General features: G+C 34.5%; 1 long non-coding RNA gene and 1 pseudogene across 2 annotated transcripts; one reads left to right on the plus strand and one right to left on the minus strand.

Annotated features, from left to right (window-relative positions):
• Positions 1 to 715: 715 nt before the first annotated feature.
• On the minus strand, positions 716 to 26,340 carry LOC147845604 (aquaporin-5-like; annotated as a pseudogene). Its single transcript, XR_015481553.1, has 7 exons — positions 26,278 to 26,340; positions 18,218 to 18,406; positions 17,550 to 18,045; positions 14,169 to 14,188; positions 10,928 to 11,089; positions 5,899 to 5,979; positions 716 to 1,718 (listed from the first exon to the last, which is right to left on the minus strand). The product of XR_015481553.1 is annotated as an aquaporin-5-like (transcript).
• On the plus strand, positions 12,293 to 13,243 carry LOC108182815 (uncharacterized). Its single transcript, XR_015480654.1, has 2 exons — positions 12,293 to 12,467; positions 13,169 to 13,243. It is a non-coding gene; the product is annotated as an uncharacterized LOC108182815 (long non-coding RNA).

Consider the following 26,340-nt stretch of genomic DNA (forward strand, 5'->3'; position numbering starts at 1 on the left):
AACATACCTGAACAAGCTAATCAAGGTCTTACTTGGTATACTTGAAACGCCTAGGCAGGTGTGTTGTGGCAAGTTGGAGCTAAACCCTGCAGGGCATCTGACCTCCAGGAACGAGACGTGACCCCTGTCTTAGGCTGTGTTTACACATGGCAGGATTTGTTCGTTTAATACAAACTCTGATGTGATTGCTCTGTTAGTGTGGGTCATTTGTTAGTGTGGGTCATTTGAACTGGAAAACATGCAGACCAAGACCCCAAGAAAAGAATGGTTTCGGTCCACTTCCAAACAAAGTCTTGTGGTGTTAGTTAGACTGAAATGTAAACAAAATACAGACCCAATACATCTAAACAAACAAACAAACAAACAAACAAACAAACAAACAAACAAACAAACAAACAAACAAACAAACAAACACACAAACAAACAAACACACAAACAAACAAACAAACATAATGCATACATAACATAGAATTCATAACCATTTTTGTCATTGTTGTACAATACAAAAAAGGGGGAAAAGTATCCTTGCAGATCTTTATTTACTGTATGAAGTTACTGTATGAACAGACATATTTCTGTTTTGAATCTTTTACATATTTATAAGCTCTGCACAGGTTATAAGCTAATAAATCTAACATCACAAATGCACAAGCACATTTATACCAGCACACAGCCTTATTTTTGGATGTTGTATATAAGTAGAGGAGAAGAAACCTTTGAAAAACATCGTTATTTTTATTAATGTGCTCACAAAAGTATTTTTGCAGCTTAATTATATTCTGATATAGGCACTGTAGGCATACAGTCTATTCTGAGGAATTGTTTTGGATGTTCTTTTAACAAATTGGGACCAATGCTGTTTTTGGAGGACGAGGGAGCTCTCAGATTTACTTAAAATACCTTAATTAGTGTTCTGAAGATGAATGGAGGTTTCAGGAGTTTGGATTGAATAGCATGAAGTTAATTAATAATCTTATTTTCATATTTGGGTCAATCAGCACCTTAACTACAAGTGTAAACACAACTAAACTTTAGTTAATGCTTGATGTCATCTGTGTTACCAAGTCATCGAAACACAAAACTACCTGTTCAGGCTCCATTTTATGTATCTTCTGGCTAAAAACAACAAGCCCACAGTTATCTTCTGACATTGGATATGTATCAAAAACAGCCTGCAAAATGAACAACATTTGCTCAGAGCAGCACACAATAGCTAAACTAATGAAAAAGAAAGGTAATTTTAACTGAATACATAGATGGAAAAAATGCAAGCACACACACAAACTGTTTGGCTTCAAGTCCATGTGCTGGACCAGTGGAGCGAAAGATTAGATGCTGGATCAGGTACTGTTTGGATCTGTCTCGAATACATGGTTTCAAGCAGATCTTAGATTAGAATTGCACACCTGCAATCCTCCAAACACTGTCAGCAATAGATGGCCTCACCAAGACTTACTTTAGTTAATTTCAGATTAAAAACTAATTGTACAGTAAGCCAGTGATATCTTAAACAATATTGTATGGAGATGTCAGGTTTATTTGAATGACTATGCTTCCATATTTGGTTCAGGATTCCTGGGCTTCTTGGAAAGGTCTTTCAGGAACGTCTCTTTGTATTCGGTCACCCAGTCGCCAAAGCAGCTCCAGCAAGGACGAAGCAGCAGGTCATGCAGAAACCAGGTTAGGAGAGAGCCAGAGCAAGGCCCAACCCAATACACCTGCACAGGGCCAGGTAAAACATGGAATAATCCTTCATAATCATAAAATAATGAGACAAAATTATGCACCTTTGTGATTGTTTTTGTTCCAGCAATTTTCATAAAATGTTTATTTTTTATAGTCAACATTAATGTGTAAAACAACACGTCAAATTAAAAATAAAACAATACTCCAAAGTTATTAATTGTAAAATGTATGTAAAAGTCACCCAGCATACTTTTTTATATTATATACAATATAAGAGTAATCAATACTGTTAAAATAGTTGGATTAAAAATACCCCAACATAAAACACAACTACAGGTTATTATAGCACCTTCCCAATTATGGGTTATTTTAGCCTAATGCATTGGATTATATAATGTATCCCAAGGCATTGGGTTATTTTGATGAAATGTTATTTTTTCCATTCTGGTATTACTAATACTATTAATTTATAATTATGGCTGAGTAAATAAATACATGTCTCTGCTGTGTCCTAAAGTTTAGAATGACGGCCAGATATCCCAAATATATGTATCATCCAAAAAATAAAAAATAAAAATAATAAAATAAAATAAATAAATAAAACTGTAGAGATGAACACGGGAGGTAGAGAAAGCATTTTGTCCATTGAATATAGATCGGCTATGAAGTGCACGTTTGTATCATCAGTAATTAAGAGTGCTGGTGAAACGAATATAAAAAAGACGAAACAAAGAGGTATTTTGATAAAAAAAAATAACATCAATATTGTTGCGCTAGAGCGTAAACTTTATAACGCAAAAACTAAAATACACACGCATATTGATACAGCCCGGTCTGTGTCGGGTAAATCAGTAGACTGTTAAAATTTAAAATTTTAACTCAACTGGTTGAGTTATAATATAAATAACTAAATAAAGGTTATAAATAACCCAACAAAGCACCCAATATTTAACCCAACTGGTTGAGTTATTAATAAATAACATAATAAAGGTTAAAAAATAACCCAACAAAGCACCAAATATGTTTAACTCAATCATTGGGTTAAATAAATAACTTAACGTTTTTAGTGTGTAGCCTAAATAATATTGTGTTTTAAATTATAATTTTTTTTATTGACAAATAGGAATAGTAGTTTCAAAGAATAAAGGTTTATAATTTATAATTCACACTTTAGAATAACCATTAGTTCAGTGGTTCCCAAAGTGGGGATCGGGACCCCTGAGAGGTTGCGGTACAATGACAGGGGGTTTGCTTGGTGATTTCTGAAAGTCAATAATTTGATTAAACTATTAGAATTGCTATATTTTAACCATCACCCACACAAGATGAAAAATTATAACTTTTAATAGTAAAAAACACCAACATGCAAATGAAAAGCCATCAGCCTTTCAATTATTTTGGTGTGTTTACTTTAGATTAACAACACATTAATAGTATCAGTTGCAGCAGATTAATTTTATAGCACCACTTTTTGACACCTTTATGTCAATCTAATACATAAAAAAATAAACACAGGCCACAATTGAATATTGAGAATGATCTCTGGTCTCTTTAGCTGAGTTTAATATTACATTTAACAAATTAATAAATGATTATAAAAATGATATGGTTGATAGACTTGCACATTTTTTGTGTTGTCAATTTGCTTGCATTTATATAGGCCTATTGTGTGTGTGCAACGTTTGTATATCTATAACCACCTCTGAGGAATTTGGGGGTCACGAGTCATAGGCATTGTTATTTTAGGGGTCGCGGGCCGAAAAGTTTGGGAACCCCTGCATTATTGAACTTAAATAACAACTAACATTAACAAAGATGAATAGATACCTTAATAATTGTATCACTAATTGTTATAACAACAAGTAACACGAGTTACGTAATAATATTACTTTTCTAAGTAACGAGTAAAGTAACGCATTACTTAAAAAAGTGAAAAGTAACAATATTCGAGTTACATTTTTAAAATGTAATGCAAGTTACATTTAAGTTTAATTGAATAGCTTTTAAAAATATATATTTGTGAATTAAAAATAATGTAGTCACTTTAAATCCCACACTTGATGAGAGAATGTGTTTATTATTTTGAACTAAAACAAAAAGTACAAAAGTAGCATACACATTGCTTTAAACTGTGAGTAAATGTGTAGTTTATAGAGTGCGTTGTTAAATGCGAGCTCCTCTATTTAAAAAGGTTTTTGGAAAACCTGCAGATTCTGATAGATTTCAAGCCTCAGCAATGCAAAAGTAACCCAAAAGTAACTTAACGCAGTTACTTTTTTGAGGAGTTTCTAAAGTAACTTTGCTCTACACTGTTAACTAATGGACCATTATTTTAAAATGCTACCTTTTATTATCATTTTGTGACTGAAATGATTCTAAATATTTTAGTATCATAAAATTATTTGTGTTCTAAATAAACCTGACAAAATTGTTCACTATGTAAACTAGTACTACTTTAAATGACATTTTAGTGGATGTCGTCTGTAAATCATATTAAATGACAGGCATTATTTAGTTGTAATCAATATGAATACATACTTACTCTTACTCCCAGGGCCATTTATATTAAAGTTGATATTTAACGACGCCAATGTTGGTGTTTCGTAACATCAAATTTTTTACAAGGTGGGTCATTAGTCCAATGCCAATGACCAGGACATACATGCATGCACTATGGACAGTTTAGCTTACCAAATTCACCTATAGTACATGTCTTTTGAACTGTGTGGGAAACCGGAGCACTTGGAGGTAACCCACACAAACACAGGGAGAACATGCAAACTCCACACAGAAATGCCAACCGAACCAGCTGAGATTTGAACCAGTGAACTTCTTGCTGTGAGGTGACAGTGCTACCCACTTAGCCACCGTGCCACCCAATAGAATACATAATGTCTGAAAATAAAAATAATGTGCTACATTTTTATTGTTTTGATGCTTAAGGCCCCGTTTACACTAATGCGTTTTAGTTTGAAAACGCATAAGTTTTGCTACGGTTACGCCAACCGTCCACACTACGCCGGAGTTCTCGAGCGCCGAAAACGGAGCGTTTCGAAAACGCTGGAGAGGCCGTTTTCATTTTGAAACGCTGCTGCTCCGTCTCAGTGTGGATGATGGAAAACGGAGACATCTGAAAACGGAGGCGGGGCTGCAGACATTCGCCTCTCTGATTGGGGCTTTTCCTGAATATTAAGTAGCCTAACACGCACAGTTCAGTCCTGAATCTTCTCCGTGTAAGTTCAGACTTCGCAAGTTTGATCAAGGCTGCAGTCTCTTCTTCTCAGTTTGATATGGAAAAGCAGACTATACCGAGGACACGGGTAAATCTTCAAAGGGAACAGTGTACTTTATAACTTCATTCACATCACCCTGGCTTCGTTGTTTCACTTTCTCAACAATAAAATGTAAACATGATTTAAGGAACTGCCTATTTTCATTTTAATATTAGCAACTTAGACAGCAGACATGTTGAGGCGCCGTGCTGTATAAGATGAGCGTCATCTTCACTGTCTGGATATTTATAACAAAACGGAGCCGATAACAACACTGCCTCCTTTCAATTTCAGTGAAAATACGAAACATCCCCTCTCTTTTGCTGAGTATCAGTTTTAAGAATCGATAATGGCCATTTTAAAAGTATAACATACAATAAGTTTATACATTATAGGAAATAAAGGCAAGCGATAAGTCAATATACAGAATGTACGTGCTTACATTAATCATTAACTTATCTTTGCGCTCAGCCAAAACACGTTACCTGAGAACAAGTAATAGATTCCAATGCCCAAAGTCAGGGAATATGTCGTTAGATAAAGACAACAAGATGAATGAAATATCCCGTTTAATAAATATAGTGAGATTAGATCCAGCGGGAGATGCTTGATGAGAAGTCCGACTAGCAGAGCTCTCATCTGGGTACATGGGCTGCAGCGCTTGCCCGAGAGCGTCTGTGTGGTCACGTGATGTGCGTTTTCAGCGTTTTGGTGTGGACGGAGAGCAGTTCAGAAACGCTGGGTAAAACGCGAGTGTGGACGCGGATCGTTTTCATTCTAAAACGCCGTTTTAAAACTAAAACGTACTAGTGTAAACGGGGCCTAAAACCCCCCTTTCATCCCTATTATCATTCATTATCAAGTATTATTTTATCAACATTTTCTTAGCTTCAAATTCTTCGACATTTTCATTTCCATCACACAAAGTTTGTTTACTCACCCAATGATTGTGGAAGTTCATAGTTAGCACAGCTGGACCAAATGACCTGGCAGGATTCATTCCACAGCCGGTGAAGCCGATCTGCACACACACACACGCACACAAATACACGGGACAACTCTAGGTCTTGTGCCAAATTCAAACTTCATGCCAGATCGCTCCTTATTTATTTGTGGCAAACAAGCAGTTCATTTGGGTTTCAGAAAGAAAAACATGAAATAAGAATTAAGCAAATGTTCAGCAGATGTTCACCATGCTAAATGACAGGCTACTTCAGTCATATCATGTAAAGGCTGATCTCGGTTTATCCGTCAGGAAAATTGACCGAAATTACTATCTGTTAATTTTTCCATATTTTAATCGTATAATATGTTGTATTAAGCCTGTTGTTTTGTTCATTTCCGCACTGACAGCTCGAAAGAAAGATTTACATTGATCTGATGCAGTCTCGGTTCCTCTGCTATGTCTCTCTATAATTTAAGCCTATAATGCAGAATTCTAGCCAACGTTTCTTTAATAGATTGATTAATTCAATAGATCGATTTTTACAAAACTTGACAATTGAAATGAGGCTCTGTATATGAGAAAGTCTGACCTCTGCTTTATATTCGGTGACGATGTTTGTGGGTTGTTAAAATTAAAGTGCACATTTTTGCTTCTAAAATATTCTTTACACAACGGGTCAAAAGTTTGGGGTCAGTATGATTGTTAAATATGTTAAACTAAGCTTCTTCTGCTCACCAAGGCTGCAATTATTTCATCATAAATACAAATGATGAAATGTTGCACTATAAAATAACTGTTCAAAAGTAGTTTATCATTTAATTTATTCATTTATTCCAGTGATTTTAAAGATGAAATTTCAGCTTCATTACTCCAGTCACATGATCCTTCAGAAATCATTAATATTAATTATTATTATATTTATTAATGGTAATAGTAATAAAAGCAATAATGTCTGGAGTAATAATTTTATTTGAAACTACATACAGTAACAAAGTAGTTATTTAAAACTTTGATAAATATTTCACAATTTAACATTTTTTACATTTAATAAATGTAGCCTTGATGAACTGAATAAGTTTTCTTAAAAACATTTAAAAAATTACTGTAAATATATATACAGTGGAAGTCAGAATTATTAGCCCCCCTTTGTTGTTTTTTTCTTTTTAAAATATTTCCTAAATGATGTTTAACAGAGCAAGGAAATGTTGATAGTATGTCTGATATTATTTTTTCCTCTGAACAAAGTCTCATTTGTTTTATTTTGGCTAGAATAAAAGCAGTTCTTAATTTTTTATGAACCATTTTAAGGTCAAATTTATTAACCCCTTAAGCTAATTGTTTTTTAGACTGTCTCCAGAACAAACCATCGTTATACAATAACTTGCCTAATTACCCTAGCCTGCCTGGTTAACCTAATTAACCTGGTTAAGACTGCTTCAATCTTTTACTTTCACACTAGTACTTAGTCATTTTAGCGACCTCAGATACTGTTGGCTGGTTCCTGTTGGTTGTGCACCTTTTTTTACCGACGCCATAATAAAGACAGAGATCACTGCCTATTCACAAGAAAAAAGTGATTGACAGGTGGTAATTATGTGTGTAACTTGCCTTTATTCATTTACTGTATGATTTGTTTTTGGGTCAAACAAAGACCATACAGGTCAGGTAGTTTAAACTGTAGACTACAAATAATTAATTTGTTATTAATTAATTAATTATTCATAATCGAAAATCTTAAGAATCGAAAATGTAATCGAATCGAGAATTTGGAGAATCATGACACCCCTAATCCTTATTTATATTTATTTTATTAAAAACAAGCTTAGATTTGCCCACCTATCAGATTATAGATATGAGGCAAAGCATTAGATGTAACTCAGTTTTTTTAACCACACTTCGTTATTATTGTTAATTTATTAGTTTGCTGGAAATTAGAACTAAAGTTAGAAATAGTTTTGAAACAAATCTTTGCACTTAACAAACTAAATTACTTATTTATAGGCTAATGGATGTATGTGCGTACAACAAGATTCCCTATCCACAAGAGTGAAAGTGAAAGTTCAGAATGAGGAGGCTCATCTCTCATCATCGTGCTGCAGATTCTCTGTTTAACTGTTTTCTCTCTAGTCAAACGTTCAGTTTTTCCACTTAAAAATCTGTCATGTAAATAGCAAATGCGATATGGCGCAATGCAACTGACTCTTAAAGGGAATGGAAGATGAGACTCTGATTGGTTTATTCTCAAAACACACCCAAAACTCATTAAGAGATTAAGCTCAACCCTGTTAGACCATGCACTACAACGCAAATCGAGTTTTTCCTCCTTAAAATAGCAAAAGTGGATTCTGACACGCCTTTATTGTTCTTGCGGCCTGCGCTTTGCACTTTGTGCATGGATCGTCAAAATAGAACCCAAGGACTTAAAAAAAAAACAGTCAATGAGCAAATGAGTTTAATAAACACTGAAAAATGTTTCACTTACCATATATACACAAATAAAACAATTTCACAATTAATAAAGATTTTTTTAGTTTTCGTTTCTTTTTTAACAATGTAAAATTGAACATTTCATCTCAATATCAAAAAATGCTTCTAAATCATCACATTTACTCACTTCTCAGTTTTGTGTGGTACGGCATTATTTAGTTGACTCTGATTTTGTGTGATTTTGTCTTTCTGGTATTTTCCGCTGTCAATGGGGTAGTCTGGCAAAATAACAAAGAAAGCTGATCCTGGTTGGTTCTCGTGCATGCATTAAAAATGCTGATTGGCTTACAGATAGAACCTTATAAAGTCAAGCTAGAGTTCGACTTTGTTGAGAAACTGTTTTTTTTGTTTTTTTAAATAAAAAGTCGTAAAGTGTAAACAACTTATCAAAAACATCACATAATGTAAATAAGTTGTCATTTAATAAGAATATGTGAATAACTCAATTTTGACAAAAATGACAGAAAGAACCTTATAATTCTAAGGTGACGATTTGTTAAAAAACACATCACAAATTGATAATGGAACTGTCCTGTTTTTGACAGTTTTGTTATATGTCAAATTTGATGTTTTTTTTTGTCATCAAGGTAGTCAATTGACATCAAATCAATTAACATTTTATATTTTTTATGTCTTTTTGACATCAAGCTGCTTACTGGAAACAATCGTGATTTAAAAACTGCAAAACATACCATGTTTATCGCATGTTTACCAACAACTCTGAATCAGTGATCAGTGATTTTGTAGGAACATGAATTTCAAACAACCCAGGCTCATTATGACACACTGACTGATCAACCGACCGACAGGCTAACCTACTTCCTCAAATTAAGGAACCTCACCTCCCTCAAATTAATGTTTAATATGTTCATCTGGCTGTTTTACTGTAAATAATCAATTGAAACGCACAGTAAAATGTTTGGCAACACTTTATTTTGATGGTTCATTTGAGTATTAGTTGACTCTCTGCTTAATATCGGTTGATAAAGCTCCTTCAACAGACTGATTATAAGAAACTTTGCAAGTACATGTCAACTTACACTAACCCCAACCCTAACCCCAACCTAACAGTTTACTTATAATCTAATGACAATTAGTTGGAATTTACACGCAATGTAACTTAAATTTAACAAACAGACCAACAAAATAAAGTGTGACCAAATATTTTTTTATTATAATTTACAAAGCATAGAATAAACAGTATACTTAAAAAAACTGCTAATAAATTAGCAAACAGTTTAGCCTGCTTAAACAATAGCTATTATTAATTTAAAATTTGTTGTGTTTAAACACAGTCACGCACTGCTACATGAACTGACTTTTTTTTAGGATTGCATAGAAGTGGACAATGGCACCTGTAATGAAAAGGAAGATAATCCTGCCGTTTTTATATTTATTTCAAACTATTTTCATGCCTAAATAAAATAAAAGCACAGAACAGAATTACATTTAAGAGCAAGAGGCATCACTTGGTGGTTCGGTGGTATGGGTTGAAGTTGAAGTCAGAATTATTATCCCACTTTTGAATTTTTTTCTTTTTAAAATATTTCCCAAATGATGTTTAACAGAGAAAGGACATTTTCACTGTATGTCTGATAATATTTTTTCTTCTGGAGAAAGTTTTATTTATTTTATTTTGGCTAGAATAAAAGCAGTATTTAATTTTTTACACTTCATTTTTAGGTCAAAATTATTAGCCCCTTTAGGCTATTTTTATGCAATATGCAATAACTTGCCTAATTACCCTAACCTGCCTAGTTAACCTAATTAACCCAGTTAAGCCTTTAAATGTAACTTTAAGCTGTATAGAAGTGTCTTGAAAAAATGAGTTAAAAAATGAGTTATTAAAACTATTATTATTAGAAATGTGTTGAAAAAATCTTCTCTCTGTTAAACAGAAATTGGGGAAAAAAATAAACTGGGCTAATAATTCATAGGGGCTAATAATTCTGACTTCAACTGTATGGGAAGGATCAGATTTTTATGTTTATTGCCATCCTTCAAAGAAAGAGAAATACGGGAGAAATTCTGGAAAATACCTTTACGGGATGATAGTGGGATAGAGTTGTAATGTACGGGAAAGTCCCGAGAAAACGGGAGGGTCGACCAGTATGCCTGGCTAGTGTTCTCAAAAGCAATCCAAAAAAAGAAAAGCTGCCTGATTTTTACCACGTTTTCAGATCTTACCACGTTCTCACCTATTATTTACTTGTTTATTTAATTTTTTGCCTTTGTTTTTGTTTTACCTGCTTCCTGGAACCATTCTTTGATACACTCAAACCCTGTTGTTGCAGTCAACTCCGCTTTTTGTCTCAAGTCCGCAAATGTATGCGACGAGCCACTAGGCAAACTGGTAACAGCAGAAAAGCTGCCCGCATAGAGGTGAGCGGTCAGCTGGTAGCGTGAAAAGAAACAGAAGCCCTCGGCGGCTTCATACTACCCCAGAGCGTTCATTTGAAAGATGAAATGCAGCCATACGTATCTCTGGCTACATAATTTGTGCTCTCCAGAAATGTATCGCTTCTGCCTTCCTTACCGCCATGAGATGACCGAGGGTGTCCGACAGGCCGGTGACAGCAGGAGGATTGGAGGAAAATGCGGATTTGGGATGAGTGGCAGCCTGGACACACAGCACTAGCTGGAATGTAACAGCCGTTTACACTAACAGAGCCTGATACAGATACACCCCCGGGGCCACCTGAAGCAGGGCAAGAGCAGTTTTATTTGTTATTGTTGGACACGATCATTCTCTTAGATTGTCTCCATCTCCTTTCCTCATTCACTCCAATATCAGTCTCGATCGTGAAAGTAATGGACATGTCAGTCCTAATTTTAGGACTCCTACATTTTTTATACACTGTAAAAAGCGACTAGTTACTTAACTTTAACCCTTTTGATGCATATATGGGTCTAAAGTGACTGACTAACTTCTGAATTTCTGAATCTTTGCAATAAATTAATTTCTTCACTTTATGTTCAAGGAATTTCTCAAATGACCATCACAAAACCTTATCTATATCTTACATTTTGAATAAAAAATAAATGTTGTTGGTATATTAGGGAATATTTATATAAGGGAAGGTTTAATACTGAGATAAACTGATTTCAAAAGGTAAAGCAAAAAAATTTCAGCAAAGCACGAAATTGCATAAGAATGTATGTGTCATTTAAGACTCATTTTGTGCATTAGACGTGGTTTTACATAGCTTGTGCAACAAAGGGTTAAAAAGTGAGTAAAACTGTTGCTTTAAAAGGAACACGTTGATTTTATTTGAACTCAGTATACCCACTGACTTAACATAACTTTTATAATTCACATAGTTTGTTTCCTTAATAATTATAAGGCAACAAAGATACTCTTTTTAAGAAGTCAATTAATGGCTTTTTACACTATGATACTAAGAGTTTTTAAAAGTTTTAGTGCTAAAAATAGCTCCTAATAAGTAAAACGTTAGGTTACTAAGAGGACTCCCAAGTCTCCATCCATCCATCCCTCTTTCCTTCCTTCCTTCCTTCCTTCCTTGCATCTATTCATCCATCTATTCATCCTTCCTTTCATCCTTCCATCCATTTTCATCCATCCATTTGTAATCCATCCATCCATCCATCCATCCATCCATCATCCACATATCCATCTGTCCGTCCGTCACTCCATCCATCCAACCATCTATTCTTCTATCCATACTTCCTTTCATCCACCCTGTAAATAACCCCAAGTTATTTAAGTTAGGTTTCAGTGTTAATTATTTATCCTGCTTTTAATTACTTCTCTATTTCTTTAAAAATAGTTGTGTTTTTGTTATTTATTTTATAAGTTATTTAGCCTATAGAGGCCCTTATTTTGACGCGCGGCTTGCCGGAAGTGGTCAGGTGCGCGAGCGCGCACAGATCACGGAAGCACGGAGATCGGAGAAGCGCGCCTAGCACGAGGGAGAGAGCTATCGCTTGCACGGAGAAATTCACGGAGCTAAAGTTAAATTTAAGGACTGATTAAAGAGTATTTAATGCATATTTGAGTTTGTTTTTTGTTCTGTTCATCTTCATTGTTTGAACACCTGGTTGGAAGGGAGAACAAGGTAGATGAGGACATTTATACACATATAGGGTATATGCCGAGCTAGTGCTGTTCCCATGCTGATACACTTCCGGTGACCTGTTATTGTGGACTCATACAGTTTCTCATTTTATACAGTTCCTTATACAGCATCGATGTTGTAATGTCATTAAAATACATTCAGTTAAATAAACGTTAGAATTTATTTAGTTGCTCAAGCGTAAAACGAGACAAAAAGCCGTTTACTTGCACGCGCCAGTCACAATCGGCAGGCTAACGCAGAAGCTCTATTGAATATACTGGGGTAAAATAAATGCTCATATAATAAAGATATGGCAGGGGAAATGTAATTTAATGCAGTGCTTCTTGTACAATCTGAGACCCACTTTAAATCGGATATCACTTAGCAAGTGGAGATCGCTGATTTTTAAAGAAAACAGACCTTAAACGCACCGGATTTTGCATTGGCATTCAATTCGCCGGAAGCGCTTAACCCAGGTTAATGGCAAATTAAACGTCCTATAAGCATGCTTCGGCATATACCCCATTGCTGAATGTTTATGTATCTGTTTGCTTGCTAATAATTAGAATAGCTATTTTATCACAAAACTAGTCATATATTTGCAGTAACTTTATAATATTGTTGCTAAGTTTGTTTTGTCTTATTATGTGAATTTTTATTCATTACATCTTTTCTATTTGTGTTTATTCATCTGTTCTTAGCTTTTACGGTGCTGAACAGTCTTTAAGGACGGCAATCGCAACAATAAAGGCACAAAGGAGGACAGTGCAACATCAGTGCATGAGTTTAATCCTTTATTTCTCCAACCGGGCTGTTACACACCCATCCATCCATCCATCCATCCATTCATCCATTTGTCATTCATCCATCCATCCATGTCATTCATCCATCCGTCTGTCTATCTGTCCTTCAATCCATCCATAATTTACATATCCATCCGTCCGTCCGACACTCCATCCATCCACCCAACCCCCCTAATTTTTTGCTTAACTTTTTGTGAAACACATAAACACACCAGGGCCCAATTTTCCCATTTTGCCCTCAAACTTTCTGCCTCTTATTTTGACACTCTCCTACCATTTCCTTGTCCTCTGTGATTTACAGAGCTGTTTCTTCGCTAGACTTCTTTCCCCATTTCAGATTTTCAAAGATGTACTTTTTCTCCCCAACCCGTTCGACTGTTCAGTCTTTCTATTAAAATGTCTTCGCATCTCATGGTTTTTGAAACATAAGGGGATTACAGAAGAAAAAGCAGCATTCCACTTTTACGGATGCACTTTAATGTTTTATCATGCTGAACAGGAAAGGTACAGCATATCTGTATATATAGGCTATCTACACTTACTACATTTGGTATTTTGTTAAATGACAACCACCAGCTGTTAATCAAAATTAGAATCTGAATTAGCTAATTAGAGAATTACTTTTGCATGTCACAATGAAATTAAAAATGACTCGCAAGAAATCATTAAATTAGATTGTGGGAAAAATTAGAATGGCTTAAAAGCTTGGCAATTACCCAGAGTTAACATAATAATGGTGAAATGAAGCCTTGGGTTTTATTGAGTAAACGTATTAACTAAAGACCTAAGAATGTTTTAGATAAATCTTAATGGTGCCTTTTTAAATGAGATTTTCACAGGTCTCAAGAAAACAAATCAAGTCGCAATTCATTAAACTACATTGAGCTTTGACCCTCACAAATTTGGCTACACTGGATACTGATAACAGAACACAGAGATGAGGAGATCAATATCACAGAAAACAGAGATCTGAAGATCCAAACAACAGATCAGAAGAGCACAGAAATTAGAAGTTGAAGAATGCATATCAGAGGATACAGAAATTACACAATCTAAAACACAAACATCATACAGTCATTATCAAAGAGAATGTTCAGGGCCATGGCTAGAATAGTAGACTACCATTGATATCATTTTCTTTTCAGCTTAGTCCTTTTATTTATCAGGGTTTGCCACAGCGGAATGAACCGCCAACTTATCCAGCAAATGTTTTATGCAGCAGATGCCCTTCCAGCAGCAGAATAGTAGATTATATTCACTTAATATCATTAACTGTAGATAAATATATAGGTAATCAGTCATATCCAGAAAACGTAAGTAAGACAGAGTTCAGTCATACGAAATTGTACGATTTTTAAAAGAAGGCGTGGCACCTAACCCCACCCCTAAACCCAACCGTCATTGGGGGATCAGCAAGTCGTACTAAATTGTACGAATTAGATCGTACGAATTCATACGAATTAGCCACTAAATCAAAAAGTTATGAATTGCCGTGAGATTGTGTTGTCATATCTCACTCTTGCTACATTTAAAGTATATTTTGCCTATGTACACTGTAAAAAAAATCCTTATCAGTTATTTATCAGTTTCAATATTTAGTGTTTCCCCTGTATTTATGGTTGTAAATTGAATTACGGGAGCTTTATCTCGGCTCTGTCCAGTTTTGATGTTGAAAATTCAGCTCTACAGTTTAACAAAGTGTCTTTTTAATTGACATTTTTGTAGTTTGAAATAATATAATGTTACGTACCGTAACATAGTACACTAACCTAGACATATAACTTTAAACGATTAGATTTTTTAAAATAAAAGTCACTTTTTCAAACTTCTAAAAGTTAAATGTTGTTGAAAGAAAGATCAAGGTCGCATACTGCAATTCAAAAGCATAAAAAATTGAAGGAAAAAAAAAAGAATCATAAAATATGGAAAACTGCTAATTTACTGATTTTTCTACAGTGTACTTGCACTATTATCTCCAGATACCAGCTCTTTGTTTTTTTTTTCGTATAGCCTACTACATTTCATTAGCTTTACCTCCATCAACCAATTTTAATGCAATTTTTTAGAATTGCATATCTATTGTAAAATGTGCATAATAGTTATAAACATATATATATATATATATATATATATATATATATATATATATATATATATATATATATATATATATATATATATTATTTTTATTTTTTTTCTCTACCCAGAAGAAAGAGAAGATGTGCGTAAACTAAAATGGAAACACAATTTTTAAATGAATTACTTGATGGATTAGATTGAGTGCCTATACTTGACAGACAAAATTACTTTGCCCCAAAAGTGATTGGATAACACCAGTATTATCATACATCATCTGAAATGTTGTTTCATTCATTTTAAAACATGTCTGAGCTGAAGTCCACCACCAAAATGATTTTCATCTCGCATGAGGGATTAGTGTCTTGGTCAGTTGCTAAAAACTTAATTTTTTTGGGATATTTGGTATCAGTTTGTCAGGAAGTTTTGTACTCTTCATCTCACTGTTTGGAAACAGTTAATGCACATTTGGAGCTACTGTTATTTGCTAAAAGAACTATGTTTAATTTTTCTCTAATGTGATGTGCTTAAACATAGAAAGAGAAACAAAGATCAAAAAACAGATTGTATCTAGAACACATACAGATAAAGTCAGCATTATGATGCCTCCTGAATGATTAGACCTCCTGTATACCCCCAAGTTGTGGGGGTGGGGGTTATTTTTTCAACACATTTTTAAACATAACAGTTCTAATAACTGATTTATTTTATATTTGCCATGATGACAGTACATATTTTTTTACTAGATATTTTTCAAGATACTAGTATTTAGCTTAAAATGACATTTAAGCCCATGGGCAACTTTAGATGCCGAAGTTCAGTTGCCGTTTTTATTTTCTAAGTAATTTTCTACATGTGCTATCAATGTTTAATTTTTTTTGATGACATGCTAGCAAACAACCAAACAAAAGATTTTAAGAAAGAATAAAAGGAATTAATTGACTTCCTGCTTTTAACTTCCTACCTCTAATTCCAGGATGCAAAATTGAAGCAAACCCTCCCAAATAAAGACATTTTTCATGTTAATTTAAATACTTCTTATTTACAAATATATGTCAACATAATCATGAAGATCTCTAGATTCATCCAAACAAAACAAGTTTTGCGATTATACTTTGTTAAATGTTCAAGCGGCAATTATAGTTTCCAGTGGGCAAATACAGTACTTTGTAAGTACATAAAAAATGGCAAATTAGGGAATAATGTGTTAATACATCAAGGTTATTGGCCTTGTTTAATGTTTTTTTTTTTTTTTTTTGCTTTCATAATACCCCAATTAAAAATAATCCTTTAACTAATAGCTTTTTTTATACTTGTCTTTTTTTTATTTCTGTTCATGTAAAGCACTTTGAATTGCCACTGTGTATGAAACGTGCTATATAAATAAACTTGCCTTAATTTAGTCTCTAAAAGTCGAGGCTTTTTTACATGCAATTTGATACACAGCAAAACCATCAGAGTAAGATGAACTTCTCCTACTGGTCCCTCACCCACAAACATTTAAAATAACTCAGAGAATAATGAAATCCTGCTGCTAAAAAGCAACAACCTCAACCTAAAGCACTGCTGTCCACACAGACATGGACATTGTCCTAATCGCTGTTTTTCTACATGGTTTGGCTGTTCGTCCACATACAAAGTATCTGGTCACTGAAACCCAAATTGTATGAAAACTCTTGTCAAATTTATATATATACAAAAACCTGGAGAAAATAAATGGAAAACATGTTCATATAGGACACTAACAATAAAATTTGCATGAAACTTAACTTTTTGTTAAAAAAATTTGGGCACAAATGGGTTGAAGGCTTAACTAGGTTAATTAGGTTTATCAGGCAAGTTAGGGTAATTAGGCATTTAATTAGGGTAAGTCATTGTCTAACAATGGTTCTATAAACAGTTTTAAAAAATGGCTTAAGTGGGCTAATATTAATAACCATAAAATGGTTTTAAAAACTGTTTTTATTCCAGCTGAACTAAAACAAGAACAAAAAAGACTTTCTTCAGAAAAAAATATTGTAGGAAATACTGTGAAAAATCTTTGCTCTGTTAAACATCATTTGGGAAATATTTGAAAAAGAAAACAATTTACAATCATTATGAATTTAACTGTATATTAGTAAAACCAGAGCATAGATATCCAAGTCATGGATAAACTCTAGGATCACAAACATCTCACCTCATTAATCCCCATGGTTGCTACTTTGGGTAGTTGGTGCAATGACTAAAAGGATAGCACAGGCACTGAGAGCAGCAAGCAGCTGGGCTCCAACCAACAGGACTCCCCTCCAAGGGCTCACCCTCAAGCCTGCAACCAATGCCAGGGTAATTACTGGGTTGAGATGCACCTCACCCAGGCAGACACCAGCCCGGGCCACCGATACTCCAAAAGCCAAAGAAACATGCAGTGGGTCCGGTGTGGATGCCAGGGAAGAGTCCAATGTCGGCAGGGGTTCATCTGGGATGGAGACTACAGACAGAGATCCAGCATGTGGCCACAGAATGGCAGAAGAGAGGCTGATGAAGAGAAAAAAAACGGTTCCTAAAAATTCACAAAACACGTCACGTAAAAACAAGATAGACAGTATGTCTGTCAGGATCAAACTGAACAATGGTTTCATGATGTTTTTCCTTTGTTCGTCTTCAACAGCTCTCTCTTGATCAGGTTTCACTTGACCTAGGTGTTTTATGGAGAGACATTAACAAGTTTGCTTAAACATCGTTCTTATATTTAGCACGGGAACATGTGACGTCTTCAGGTAGATTGCTCAGCTTTCACCCTGCCTTCTTTTATTTACTGCCCTGATCTTTCCTTAACATTGTTATAGCAAAGGTTTGCAGATTCTTCAGGTGCTAAGTGAAAAACTAAACAGTACCAGGCACTTCTTTCAGACTCTTTCCGCATGCTAAACGTCTTCTTTGCAGCACAGATTGGATTTCCTTATCAAAAACCAGCAGTCCTCCCTCTGGGGTTTCACCTGCCTGAGGGACTAAGCTTGAGGGTCTGACTTGATTCAGTCCCTTTATTGAAAAGGCTCTCATGTATTCCTCTGAGCTGGCCTTCATCTGAAAGGGATTAAGACGTGTCAGATATCCAACATTTCGCTAAGTACCTACTGAGTGTTAAGGCGAGGAATGATTAGATCTTTGCAGACGATTGAAATCAGAGAGGAGCCAAAGCATTTTGTGACGATACAAACAAGCACATGCATTCAAGTAAACATAAGAGTGCTATTCTAAAGGATGTGGCCAGTGGCTATGCCTCTTCATCCCTTTCACCAGCAAGCCCTCACAAAATGACTGACAAAGTGTGGAAGCGAATATTGCGACAACTTGGCCGACTCCAACAATGGACACACAGTTTGAGACTGAGCTTCTGTGACTTTCTATTGAGGTCATGGTATGAATCTAGGATTAATCAGCATATGGTTGATATCAGGTTACATTTTTAGGGGGAAATTAGCTATATCTTCTGTTTATGACAAGGCTTTTGACAGAAAGATACTTGGAGGACTCGATGTAGAGGGAGCAACCTATAATTTTGTAAAGCCTTTCTGTTTGAAATGGATGGAAAAGACATAAAATTGGTTTGTTTAACAGGTAATCCTGAACTAAAATGACAGATGCAGTGCTGGTTAAGGAGTACAATTTGGTAATTTACAAAAAAGTCTTGTTTGTTTTTATATACTTAAAGGGCTCTATTTTGACGGTCCATGCGCAAAACGCAGGGCGCAAATGCTTTCAGGGTGTGTCAGGACGCGTTTTTGCTAATTTAAGGACGGGAAATCTGCCTTTGCGCTTCGGCGCATGGTCTAAAAGAGTTGAGTTTATTTTCTTAATGAGTTATAGGTGTGTTTTAAGAATAAACCAATTAGAGTCTCATCTCCCATTCCCTTTAAGAGTCAACTGTGTCGCGCCAAGAGTGCATTCGCTATTTACAGGACGCAAAGTAAGTCTACGTGGAAAAAATGAGCATTTCACAAGCTAACAGTTAACAGTTTTTTAACAGAAAACTGTTAAACAGAGCATCTACTGCGTGAGAATGAGAGATTATGGATCACTTTCACTTTCGCTCTTGGATAGGGAAACTTTTACGCACAGACATCAATTAGTCTATAAATAAATACTTTTGTTTGTTAAGCGCAAATATTCGTTTCAAAACTATTTCTAAATTCAGTTCTAATTTCCAGCAAATGAATAATAATAGCAAAATGTGTTCAAAAACCTGAGTTATATCCTAAAACACATGCTGTGCCCCATATGGTCTAAAACCTGACAGGTGGGCAAATCTAAGCTTTTTTTAATAAAACAAATATAAATATGCATATAATAAATAATACTGCTAATAATAATAACATTATACAAAAGCAAATTGTTATGAATGAACTGAAAAAGCCTCCTGAGATAAAGAAGACATAAAAGCAGTGGTTTTTCATTTTTATGTAGGCTAGAAAATAATATGTTTTGTAATATTTTAATCCTTTATATTTATATCCTTTATCTATTCTTATTATATCCTATATATATTAGGGTTGGGCATCTAAGCTATAATGCCGATCCGATACGCATCTCGATACAAAGAATACGATCAGATATACTAGCGATACATTTGTGACATATTGCGATGCAACACGATACGATTCATACCCATATCACGATACAATGCGATAATTCAGCACTAACTAATTAGATCAAGTTTATGAGATTATGTGAAAGAGGATGCTGTGCCATTGAATGAGTTTGATTATTTATTAACCAAGCAAAACCAAGACTTTTTTTACAAACTGGCTTTTCTCTCAGAGCCAGAGTGTCAGTTTACAGTAGAGGGCCATTTTAGAACCTATAGCACATATTATTTAAGTATTTTCAAGATAAACAGAATGTATAAGTGCAATATATATTAATATATATATATTTGCACTCTTTCAACATAAAGGTTTAGCATTGCACAACAAGAATTGTGATTTAACTTTTCAACTATAAAAACAAGTTTTACAAAGATATATTTTGCCACTAAATATTCAAAACTTAAGGTCGTGAACTAGCAGTGTTATGCTGCTTTGAAACATCACTGTCACTGTAAACAACAGGCTAATAAAAATATAACAAACCAGCAATCTTCTTGCTGTGAGGTGGTCAAACTACCCACTGTGCCACCGTGACACCCATTATTTTTATCATTATTATAATTAATATTATTATTATTATTATAATTAAATAAAAATTAACAGAAGGAGGTTTAAAACCTTCGTTCTCCGTGACACTAGGCTGAATATCTTTGCAGATGAACAATGCAATAACATCCGTTATTGGCATAGAGCGCACAAAACTGTTGCACATGGAAAAAAAAACTTGCAATGCTTTTCTCACCACTTTTGGAGCTGGTAGCTACAGTTGAAGCAGTGCGAAAGCCGGGGATGCAGGAACACTGGAAGATGCTTCCACAACAACATCGTGGCGCCGCTTCAAGTGAGATTTCAGATTAGTCGTACTGCCCGCGTATTTTACAGATGTGCGGCACATTTTGCAAATTGCATCTGTCCTGTCATGTTGTCCATCCTTAAATCCATAATGTTGCCATACTTTAAATTTAAAACTCAGTGAGGAATAAAATGTTTGTTTTGCTTCTCGCGCTTTCTGAGGGCACACCACTAGCTTCATCCGTACACCTGATACACTGAGTTGTAGTGTAAGTGTACACATCCGCAAATCCGTTGCTAAGGCTTACTTTATGTAGGTCGATTAAATTATGCGCCAAAAACAGGTTGACAACTCTTGTTAATAAATAAAAAATACATTCTATATTAAAAATATAAGCTGTATCTTGGAAAAAACGATGCATCTCGATTTGCTTCCAAAATTTCATTCATCCTCTGCTGCTCAACCGATGCACTCGCATCGTGCACGCGCATGACCGCGTATCGATACATATCGATTAATCTTCCCATCCCTAATATATATCCTTAATATTTACATTTTTTCATATGTAAAGATATTTGCCTATTGCTCTCTTGTGCGTATTAAGCAGTGCGTAAGCGAGGCGCAACTCTGCGGCGGAGTTTAGACCGGGTTAGTTTTGGTCTAATGAAAAATCTATTATAGTTTCTCAAAATAGCAACGTGCCAGCGGTCCGCCTCAGAATGCCTTCCTTTTTAGACCAGAACGCCTATGGGCGCACAAATGAGCGCTAATGCATTTGCTATTTAAACAGCGTAGTGCAACGCCTCAAAACGACTCTTGCGCCAAGCTGAAACTACCAAAAGACTACTGCGTCACGCCTTGCGCCACACTGCACCGGGTGTATGATTGGGCCCAAAGTGTTTATGATTGTGAGGAAATATATACAACCCCAAATCAGAAAAAGTTGGCACAGTTTGTAAAAGGCAAATAAAAAAAGTAAGTAGTGATTATTAAATTTACCAGATTTGCCATCAGAATGACAAGTTGTTGTGTCATTGTGTACGGATAAGACAGTCAAATTACTTCGTCATGTTGTCAGTATTAGAGGGCTGGTCTGATGTAAACTAAGGCTACATTTTTTTTTTTTTTGGCTGTTTGTACTGTAATTTTTTTGACAAATGATGTCATTGTGAAACAGAAACGAAAAGTCAGCACTGCATTGAAAAAAGAAAAAACGAACCAGAAGAAGAAATGTGAAAATAGGACAATAACTCATTTGTATCCACCTTTGTTAGAAAAAGTCAAGATTCACCTGTGAGAAATGTACTAATTTTAGACAGATTTAGAAAAAAAAGTCTAATGGAAATGTATAGAAAAATTATTATGACAAAATATTATGCCATTTTGCATGTAAAGACTTATGCCATGAACAAACAATTAAATGTTGTGGGCGATGAGACTATTCAACAGACCAAAATAAAAAATTTTGATCGACATGACATAAGCAATTGATAATGTAGGAAAGAGCAGAGAATTGCACATAATCACTTGCATGGATGTACAAAAGCATTTGCAAGTTGTTCAAAGGAATTAGAAACGGCTTTTTTATGTGCACAAGTGACAATGATCTAAAGATTGAACAGGTAGTTTGAGTATTTCAATTCTGATCTGAGAAATGGACCTAAGCGACTGAGGAACAACTGTAATAAAAGTTAAGAGGAGCAAAAAAAAAAATATATATATATATATGTATATATATATATATATATATATATATATATATATATATATATATATATATATATATATATATATATATATGTGTGTGTATGTATGAGTATGTATATATATATATATATATATATATATATATATATATATATATATATATATATATATATATAATTTTATTAATTAATAATTTTTTTTTAATTTCCACACATATATATATATATATATATATATATATATATATATATATATATATATATATATATATATATAACATTTTAAGGTCAAATTAATTAGCCCTTTTAAGCTATATATTTTTTCATAGTCTATAGAACAAACCATTGTCATACAGTAAATTGCCTAATTACCCTAACCTGTCTATATAACCTACTTAACAGTTAACTCTTTAAATGTCACATTAAGCTGTAGAAGTGTTTTAAAAAAAATCTAGTGAAATATTATTTACTGTCATCATGGCAAAGATAAAATAATTCAGTTATTAGAAATGAGTTATTAAAACTACTATGTTTTGAAATTTGTTGGAAAATTCATTTAGGAAGAACAGGGAAAATGTATGCTACGTTTTCCTGAACCTGAACACATTTCAGGTCTGAAAGGGTTAAAAGTTGGTTAGCATGGTTGACCCACTTCTCTTAAGTATTCAGAAATGTGAAACTTTTGGCTGGAATATGCAAGATAAAATCCTCCAGTGTATACTTTGATCTGGGGTGATCGTGTATAACCTTAACCAGAGGATTTTAAACAGTTAGATGCCAAGGGTTCCCAAATATGAACAACTTTATATTAAAGACCCCATATTAAAGTACAAAGACAGGCTATTGTGAATAAACAAAAATGTGAACTAGACCATTGACTAACCACAAAATAATTTGGAATATTTAAAAAACCATTGGCGTGCTTCAGGCTACAAAAGAAAATCGTATTACCAAAATCTACCTTCCTGTGAAATTCAAGCAAATATATGTCATTGGAAATAGAACCAACACAAATGATAGCAATGACTCAAAGTATATTTAGCTGTTGTAAAAAAAAAAAAAATTCTGTCTGTGTTTTGCTAAGGTCAGACCGGTATTAAGAATCCAGTTCAATATTCTTGTCTCAGTGGGTTGATGGCGTCTTATCTTACAACCTCAGTCTGCGGTTTAAGCCGGCTCTCAGATTTATGTTCATTTGGTTCAGTCTCTCCCCAGGACAGGGTTGGGTTTATATTCATTGTCCATCCTCAACCTGTGGCCATCTGTAAATCGTTTTCTGAGAGTCTGCAGCGCGTCTGAAGCCAGGTACTAAATCTAATCAGGCCACCCCTCCTGCATTTGAAGATTACATTTGGTCACCCCACCAGCACAAGGTCTTTGTTGTGTAAAAAGTGTAGAAGGGTATATCATTTTAGGTTGGATTCCAATGGAGGAATTACATTTACTCAGACCTCTGGGATTTTACACCGGTGCTTGTTCTTTTAGCAGAATTTCTCTGCAAGCATAAGTCACAGTACTCAAATCAAATGGATCAGTTTATAACAAAGAGCATATCATGATAGATAGATAACGGACGGACAGACGAACGGACAGACAGATAGACAGATGTATAGACAGAAATGAAGACAGACAGACAGACCAATAGAGGCAGACAGAAACAGACAGACAGACGGATGGATGGATGGATGGATAGCCCATTGGAAGAGGCATACCTCTAGCCAAGTCTTCAAATGACAGCCGTGGTATTGGCCTACAATGTTGATCATCTCTCTGCATTATTAATGACAAATCTAATAAGACTGAAACTGTCAAATTTTTGATTAGGTGAAAACTTATCTGAAGTTGTGTGATTTCAGCCCTAAAGGAGGCATACATTTCTGCTCCATTTAGCGAGTTTTCTGACTCATTACTCATTTTTAAAGAACAAAGTGAATGCAGCTCTTGGATTTTAGTCCATTTTAGACCATTTCATTCAAAGGACGGTGAAAAGGACAAAAGATATTAGAGAGAAACTTGTTTGTAAATAGGCATCAGTCATGTTTACATCTACCTATTTATTCAATTATATTGCATAAAAAATGATTAATGGGTTAGGGTTAGGCTTGCCAAAATGTGCCTAAAAACTTATGCACACAAATGAGAAGAATAAACATTTTACAGAATAAATTCCAGCACACACATCAAAGAAGGCATGTGATTTTGTTGTAACAGTTCATGTTTTAATGTTGGAATTCATTAATTCCAAAAGTTTTTTGCAGTATTTCAGATTTGCTCATACACTCAAAAATAATTGTTCAAACTAATTTAAAATAAGCTGAATCAACTATTGAGTTTGTGTGTGTGTGTGTGGTGGGGGAGGGGGACTTAATAGGCAACTTAATAGTTTTATTTTTAATCCACTTCAATTTGTAAAAAGTTAACTTAATTGATTTGTGTTGGAACAACATAAAAAAAAAATTATGTGAATCCCACTATTAGCTTTTTTAATTTAGGTTTATTTCGCAATTTGGATGGAAACACAGACTAAGTTGTAATTTAAGACTAAGCTGAAGCTGAAGTCAGTGTAAGGATGGCTAAGGCCTATTTTCATTTGATATTAACAACTTAACAGACAGAAATGTTGACGCGTCATGCTGCATATATGACCGTCATCTTTGGTATCATTTTAAATGTCTCTGTGTGATTGGTAAAGGGTTGTTGCTATATAGGAAATGGTTGAGGCCAGAAGTTAATGAGAATTATTTAGATTATTTATTAAATTTCCCATTTATTGTATTTTAATAACGTCTACCCCCTCCCTAACCCTAAACCCAACCATCACAGTAATGTAAAAACAATAATTGTACCAAATTAACCAATAAATTGTATTTTTTTTTAATACCTTACCCACCCCAACCCTAAACCCAACCGTCACAGTAAAGAAAAAATATTAATTATTGTTATACAGTGTCGAAAAAAAATGCTGCCATATTGTATGCATATTTGACTTCCGGCCAGCCGTGTATCCGATATAGACTTTACCTTGGTAAAGTGGTATAAATGTCATAGTAATATTTCACAATTTCCCTTATATCTGTTGTTGTAATTTTTTTAATTGGCTTTTTATTCTTTGATTCTGTAATTGGCATGATACACTTTCATCTGGAAAAATGAAATGTTAAGTTTTGAATCATTTTGAATTCTCCTGAAATCTTTTATATCCAGTAGATTAAGAGGAGTCTGCTCCTCCATTATGTTTGTGACATGATTATGTCGATTTTTAAGGTGCATTTGACAGTACAGAAGTGTGGCACGACAGCATGAAGATCTGTTAATAATCTAATCACTGATATTAGCAAGTTGTATGGAAATGACTAAAGTCACTACTCTTTTAGGATGAGGAAATCAAAAACTCATAAACGAAGAATGTGATCCATTCGTACAATTAGAAATACAGTCTAAATTTGACAGTCACTTAAAATTAAAGTCAGATTAAATTCAGAGCTGAAAACAACTATAAATAAATTTGATTAAATAACAGAATTCTTTTCAGAAGCGCTAAAAAAGGCTTACACACATTTAACTTTCGATCATGCTGTTAGTTTCATCATTGGGCTAATAGATGGACTTTTACATCAGTCTACTTACAGTATGTACATTCAAACTAGTAGCTCGAGCAAGGCCACCTGTAACACACACACTTAACCTATAGACATGTCCTTCACTCAAGAGAGTCATTCATCATTTGTGAATTGAAGACCCATACATAGATTGGGTTACACCCCGCACACACCTCTAAGTCTCCATAATCGAAGGCGATGACACATCCATTTTCACGCCCTGTCTTCCAGGCTGCCTCTTACCAGTTAGGGTGAAGCTGTGTGTCAT

The sequence above is a fragment of the Danio rerio genome, chromosome 3, assembly GCF_052040795.2.
Source record: "Danio rerio strain M-AB ecotype USA chromosome 3, GRCz13ab, whole genome shotgun sequence".
Taxonomy (NCBI): domain Eukaryota; kingdom Metazoa; phylum Chordata; class Actinopteri; order Cypriniformes; family Danionidae; genus Danio; species Danio rerio.